The sequence below is a fragment of the Artibeus jamaicensis genome, unplaced genomic scaffold (assembly GCF_021234435.1).
Source record: "Artibeus jamaicensis isolate MK-2021 breed Jamaican fruit bat unplaced genomic scaffold, CSHL_Jam_final contig_2139, whole genome shotgun sequence".
NCBI classification, from domain to species: Eukaryota; Metazoa; Chordata; class Mammalia; order Chiroptera; family Phyllostomidae; genus Artibeus; species Artibeus jamaicensis.
This window is the reverse complement of record NW_026521435.1, coordinates 311,626-319,473: the sequence shown is the minus strand read 5'-3', so window position 1 is coordinate 319,473 and position 7,848 is coordinate 311,626.

The window sequence follows — 7,848 nt, the reverse complement described above, 5'->3', positions numbered from 1 at the left end:
TGTGTTAACAAGTAAACTTACCTTTGTACTGGTGTCTCAAAAAAATAGACTGTTTTCCCCAATACAGGTGGGCACTCTCCCCTCCACTAAGGGGCTGGCTGGAAGAAACAGTGAAGGAAAGAAAATTAACCCCTTCCAGTCTGTGTGCTGGATTCTGAGGCTGGGACAGAGGTCTTCTCCTGCCCTGGGCACCCTGGTCCTCAGGCGTCACACCAGGCTGAGTTATAGCAACAGCTTTCCTTGAGACTGCTGCCTGCAACCCGCACCTCATGAGACTGAGATTTACCATTCTCCATAAATACGAGCACCAAGTCTATATAAAAATAAATGTAAATATAATTTTGGGTCTCATTCTCTGGAGGACCATGCCCTATGATACCATAAATCAGAAAGCATGCAACCTTGTCCAGGTTTTTCCACCAGAGCTCACACATGTGTTTCCTTAAAACAATGCTGGGGGGGGAAGCAATGCTGGGCACTCAGTGAACAAAGGGAGGATCCCATTAATGTCACATTATAATTTGCAAAATTGATACCTAACATTCTCTGTGTGCTAGACCAATGAGGCCAATGGAAAAAAAAAAAACAGAGCCTCATGAAGACACAGAGGAGACTTTTGTAAACTATGCTGATGAGAAGCCACAGGAAACAAGTCCTCAGTCATTGACTTGCGAATAGTTTTTCTTCATCTTAGAAAATAACCAACTGCAATTTGCCTTTAATGTGGGAACATTTCTGAGATACATATGAAACAAAAAAGATTTATCTCACTCATCAGATTACTCTGGACAGTTGATAAGGAAGATGTTTGGTTGATGCAGGTCCCTAGTGCAATAATATGTGATAATGACAAGTTCAACACAGGAGATAGATATGCAGTGTCTTAAACAACATTGTGACACCATAACTGACACATATTTGATAAACCCTGCACAGGTCCATGGTGCTATGTAAATGGGAACATTCTCATACTTCCGTATATAGGAGCCACATGTGACATTTTCTAGATAGAGAAAACTAATCAGATGTTCTTCTCTGTCTCTGGGACTAAGAGAGATCTCAGTGCCTGTGGGACTGGAGGATTTAAAATGCAGAGTACACACAGGGAACATTATAGGGGACTGTTGCACATGGCATGGGTAATGTAGCCCAGTCCCCACTTGGAAAGACCAGTGGGGAGTGATTTGGCACACAGGACTCACGCCCATGGATACACTCTCCCATGGGGAATCAAGCCTGCATCATACCTAGGCTGCTATGAGGCTTGCTTTTGCTAAAACTTCCTCTCCCTGAATTGATGCAGAAAATGTTTACTGCATATCTTTAAAGTATCTTCCTAAAACTTATGCTGAACCTCTCAGGGACAAGTGCAACCAGTCAACTACTGTTGACTGTTCCCTTTGCATTTGCAAATATCCTTCTTCTTTGATGAAATTAGCAATATCCTCTCATTTGTTTTCTGTAAAATGTAACCACCAAAAGCCAACATGTGCATAGTAAATGAGGACCATCCTTGATGTAATGTAACCAGAAAAACAATAAATGCCTCTCCAGGTAGGGGTCGTGGCCCTCTCTCACTTAGAGAGTGGCCATGCCATCCCTTTTTCTCCACCACACTTCTGTAGTGCATGTGAATTTGTTCATTGCAGCCAAAACACGTGAACTCTGTGTCCCAGGATCCACGTCAGAACAGCCGCAGCTCCTCCATGAGTGATCATAGAAAAGACCACCTTTGAATGGGAGTCTAAGTAATAATCAGCACTGTGTTCTCACCTGTGACACCTTGGTCAGTGCAGAAATGTCCGTGAGTGTTGAACCTGAAAATCAAATGAAGGAGGAGATAGGGGTTCCTGCAGTAAATTAAAGAAGTACCTTTAAGTAACTGGGTAGTGAGTCTGTCTCCCCATTTGATGTGGGGTCTGAGGTCCATCAGACATGTGATACAAGGGGAGATATTCATCACAATAGAGCATCCAGAAAGGACAAAAGGCTAGTGTGTTCCTCACAGAACAGCCCATCACTCACTCACTCAGGAAGTCACACCAAGGACTAGAATCCATGTAAGGGCCCTTCCCATGTGGAAGAGATAGAGAATAAAGCGATCTGGAGTTCATTATCATGAAAATCTTCACTGTCTGTGTGTATGTAACTTATTGAGCAGTAAATGTGCTCTAGGATTAGGGCCACATGCAAGTATACTCAGATAGGACCTTCAATCACATGGACTGGAGGACATCAGATGGCCACAAAACCCCCAAGGACTCTGTACTTAGAGGTGTTAGCTGTGTAAGTTCACCTGGCAGCACCAGGGAAGAGGTTCCCTGGTGGCTCATAGAGCACTGAGTATGGGGCTCACTACAGAGTCATTGGGGTTTAGTATATGCAGTCTCTGTGCCCAGAATGTTGAAGCACATGCTGTCCCTGTGGCCATACCATGAAGTCAGCACACAGCCATAAGAGGTCCATTCCCTGTGAGTCCAGAGAGGACTGTCTTCTGTAGTGCACAATCTTGGAAGCAAGGGACAAGTGGGACTTAGAAGTTCAGGGCTCCTGCCCCAGGTGCATGTGCAGAAGGAGTTAAGGAAGCATTTCCTCTGGAAGACTGGGTCTTCCACTTCTCAGAAAACATCTAAAATAAAATAGGACCTGAAGTGACTGCAAACACCCTATTCTATCAGAGCATTTACCAAACTGAATAAGACATGTGAACCACAACCAATGTGAAAATGTCTAGGGTTTCTATTACCTGAAATGTAAGAGGCTGGAGAAATGGAAGATTCTATTAACTCACTAGGGACACAATTTGGAAGAAACACTGATCCAGCAATAAAACATGGATGTATCAAGGTCAGACTTGTCCTTTTGGTCCCTCTGTCACCAAAAGTGACCTCAGAATGAGTAGCATGTCCTGTCAGGGCTTGTTCTTCAGTGGGAAGAGCTATGTCAGAGCTCAGGGATCTGACAGGGGGCTTATATCCAATAACATCAATTTGGACTTATACCCTGAGTCTCCAACTAAGCATGGTCTCTGTGTCCTCTACCCTCTCACAGGTGTGGTCAAAAATTACTTGTGAATCCCTTGCCTCATGAATATACACATTAGAAGAGTTAGAGTAGGTTAATATGAGTTTGTCTGTGCCCTAAGAGCATCACCTACATCCATGCCTGTTGGGAACCGCCCTGCCTGGTTTCAGGAGCTGAAACACACCATTGCTAAGGCTGAGTGAGTGACCTTTAGACCATAAGCCACTGAGAAGAAATAGCTTATCTCCCTGGCAGGAGTGCAGCTTCTGCTTCTTTTTCCATAACTGGCCCCCAATGCTTGATCAGTTAGCCAATGACAGGTAAGGTTCCCCAAGGGGGAAATCACCTAATCCAGGCATGATCATGTGGAGGCCTCAGGGAAGGACTTAGGGGACTATGGATAAAGGGGGTGATGGACCCTAACCCCCTGGCTTTGATGAAGCCTGAATCCTCAGTCTGTCTGGGAAAAGTCTTCCAGAATTCCTTGGTTATCTGCCTCCTCTGCCTGACTTAAGCCTGGATACAGTGACAGAGGGTGGTACAAGCCTTGTGCTGAGAATTGCGGGCTCCTTGGGTAATTAGGCCTGAGAAAGAATATGTGAAACCCTCTGAGACCTGCTTTGTTTAAGAATGCCTAAGTTAGTTGATAAGGGCCCCAGAAGAAAAAGGGTTTATGTTCCCAAAGTTCTGTAGCCTTTTAGACGATAGACCCTGATTTAGAAGAAGCCCTAATGGTTCTTTCTATACTATCTACTGTTTACCACTTGACAGTGATTAATAAGCTGTACCTGAACTCCTGTGCAAAAATCCCAATAAAAGCCTGACTAGGCAAAGGTCAGAGTGTTCTCTCTCCCTTTGAGAGAGTTTTCTGGCCACTCCAAGCTGCTCTCCCCTTGACAGAATGGTGAGGCTGTTCTGAGGCTCTCTCCTCTTGAGGGATTAGCCTTGGCAGCCCTTTTCCTACAGAGGACTCGGTAGTCCATGTGAATTTGTCTCATGTATCACTGATGATGCCATGGGCACTGCTGGTAAGTGCCTGTGTCACATGCCCTCCCCTACAGAGATCCTAAAGTTACAGCTTCTAACCATGGACTAGAGCTGGATATCATTCTTCCTGGTGATGCTGGACACAGATAAGGGGTTCATCAGTGCCTGGATTGAGGAGGGAACCAGGGACAGTCAGGGGACATTTTGACCCACTCCTGTCTTCTCTCCATAGTGTGTCCTCTCCCAGGCGCAGCTGGTGAAGTCTGGGGCTTAGGTGTGTAACCCTGGGGCTTCAGTGAAGGTCTCCTGCAAGGCTTCTGGATATACCTTCACCAGCTCTGAGAAGCACTGGGTGTTACAAACCACAGGGCAAGGGCTTGAATAGATGGGGTGGGTTTATCCTAACAGTGGGAACACAAAGTTCTCAATGAAGTTCCAGGGCAGAGTCACCATGACTACTAACAAGTCTGTAAGCACAGCCTGCATAGAGCTGAGTAGCCTGAGAGCTGAGGGTACATGTTTGTATTGCTTTGTGAGATACACAGTGAGGGGAAGTCTCACTGTGAGATTTCACAGCGAGATACACAGTGTGAAACCAGACACAAAACGCTTTGCAGGAGACAGAACTCATGGGCTGAGGGGTATATGAAACTGACTCTTGTGGGAGTGGCAGTGGCGGCTCAGCCCTGATTCAGAAAAACCCCAGGTATGAGGCAGCACACAGGAGCCAAGCCCACAGATTGGGTTTCCCAAGGGAACTAGGCTGCTTTGAGGCTTGCTTTTGCTAAAACTCCCTCACCCTGGATTGAGGCAGAAACTGTTTATTGCATATCTTTAAAGTAACTTTCTCAACTCTGTGCTAAACCTGCCAAGGATGGAGTGTAACCAGTCCAACCACTTTCCCCCTTGCATTTGCAACATCATTTTCTTTAATGTAATAAGCAACATTGTTTCCTTTTGTTATCTATAAAAGATAATGACCTACAGCAAAACTGTGCATGGTAAACAAGGATCATCCTTGATGTAATGTGCCCAGAGAAGCAATAAAAGCTTGTCCAGGAAAGGGTCAAGGAACTCCTTCTCTGGAAGAGTGGTCATGCCGTCCCTTTTCTCCACGGGACTTCTGCAGTCCCTGTGAGTTTGTTCATTGCAGCCACAACACACGGACCCCGCTGGTCATAGTCCACATTTTCTTGAGCCCAGTAAAATGGATTCAGGGCTACAAGTCACAGTTGTGTACATCGCACCAAGTTGGTTTGAGTGTATGCATCAGCTCAGGTAAGGGCCAACTATGCTGAGTGCTTTTAGGTAAGGTCGTAGGTTGTGTGAGATTTCAGAGGAAAAGGGATTCCTTCTAAGGTCACTCTCTCTTGTGGCTGCTTTGCATCTGCATCCTCTTTAGTCAGACGGAGCCTTGCTCTCTGACAATCATTTGCCGCATTCTCGAGGGCATTAGTCAAGCAGTTAAAACCCACAAGGGTCCTCGCTGCTAGAAGAGACCCATGAGAAGATAAGGTAGAACATCGACTAGGACAGAGCACTAGGTTTCCTGCCAGCTGCAAGCAAAAGTTACATTGTATAAACACTCACAAGCCCATCTCCGTGACACAACCCCCAACTATGTTAGGTTTGGGAGAAAGAGCAAATAATTTTCCTTTAATCAGCTTTAAAAAGAGCAACTAGTTACAGGACTATTTACAAGCTTCTGAGCATATTCTTTCCTTCAGGCCATCTGTTGTGGTCCTTTCAATTTTGCCTTTTCTCTCTGTCTTCCTGCATAAGGAAAAGCAGATGGTGAATGAGCATTTCAGTTTTGACCAGACTCTGAAGATCACTTTCCAGAAGAATTTAGTGTTAGTCACAGGTTCTGTATGAGAGCTTTTGGAATTTGCCAAGCTCCAAAGACAAAATACTTCCTCCCTCAACTCAAAAAACCGGGTGTTCTCACATGAGTCTGAACCTTGAGAAGGTGTCAAGAATCTATTCCCGAAATGTGCAGGGCCTTATAGGGATCTCCAAAACAACTTAATATAACTTCTGGCTCATCCAGGAAAGTGCGACATAAAAATTGGTCACCTAGCCCTTCGAGCCCTTCCTATAAGTCTTAGATGCTTGGAGGAGGACCCGAGATCCATGAGTAGGGTTAGGGCCAGCAATGTTTGGTACCCCTCTCTTACTGTCTTTCACCAACAGCACATTTTGACCCACCACACCATATCCTTCAATAGCTAACTAGCTAGGTTTCATCACAGGTGGCAGAGTCTGAAAAGACAACAATCAAAAGTAAAAAGGAACATTTTAACAGAAATGATGAGCTCTGGTTTATCTAAAGATCAGGAAAGGTACCTGCACCTGTTACATCAGCTCCTCCAGGAAGCGAGATGTAAGGTACAGGAACAGCATCTCATTCAGCTCGTATGGAGTATAAAGGGATACTACCCTGCTTTTCATAAGGGAACCTTAGATACTGAGGTTTTAGAGGAGGCAGAGGATAAGCCAAAATCTTTACAGGACAGTGGTGCTTCTATCAGAGTTCAGACTTAGTAGCTTGGGGACTAGTCAGGACTGCTTTCATACCTATATGGGTTAAGAAGCTAGAGCTAGTCACAGAGGAGGATGAGGAGTCTAATTCAGAGGAGGAAGCCATATATTATGTAGTAGGAGAACTAGCTATAGAAGTTCCACTTGCAGCCCCGAAGAAGGACCTGCCTTATAGGCATCCCTCCTTACTTTAACTCTTGGGAGTGTTTTGCTGGCAGGTTGTGTTACCACCAAGAAAGACAAAAAATTCAAACGGATATCTTGTCAGGGCTTTGTGATAGTGCCTTTAGTAGGCAGCAGAGTCTGGGGATTTATATGTCCATTCAGTCGCCCCCATTAGAGTCAAGGGTCATAGAAATGTCCATGAGTCCCTTCCCTTTTGTCTTTACAAAGACTTAAAAAGAGCATTAAAGAAAATGAGCTTCAGTCTCCTTATACTAATGGGCTATTTAAAGCCCTCACTGATAGCTATAAAATGGCCCTTTGTGACTGGATTGCCCTGGCCAGGAGAGTCTTAATCCCTGTTCAATTTACAGTCTGGTATTTGAAATATTCTCTGAGGGCCAGTAACCAAGCAGCCAAAAATGCACAAATGAATAATCCTGTCACCCTCCCTATGCTGATTGGGTCTGGTGATTTTGCTACCACTGAAGATTAAGCCAGGCTTAATCCTCAAGCTTTCACTCAAAGTGCTGAAATTGCTCTCAGTGCCATGAAAGCTGTGCCTGATTCTCAGGCCCAGGAAAGGTCTTCCTTCACCAATAATCCAGGGTGCTATGGAGGCATATATTGACTTTATTGATTTCCTCCAGGAAGCCATTGAAGGGCAAATTGATCATCACAAAGCAGCTAAGACTCCTTTATGACAACTAGCTTATGAAAATGCTAACAAAGGCTGCAGGGCCATTATTGGACCCCTGCAAATTATTACCTGAGACATCAGTAGTTTATCAAGGCTTGTCAAGATGTTGGCATGGAGCAGGATAAGGATTCTCTCTTGGATGCTGCAATTAAGGGATATTTGAAGTTTTATAACTGTAGAAAGCCTGGCCACCTGTGCAAGGAATGTCCGTCCACACTGAGATGGGGCATAGGTAATGCAAGTTTCCCCCCAAAGATTGCCCACACTGTGGCAAAGGCATACACTGGGCAAAGAAATTCCACTGTAAATTTTACAAAAATGCCCATCCCATTCAGGGGAACTTCCAAGGAGGTGCCCGCTCTAGTGCTCTCAACCCCAGGTGGAGCTTTCAAAATAGCAATAAATATCAGGGAATTCAAGGAAATGTGCAGTTT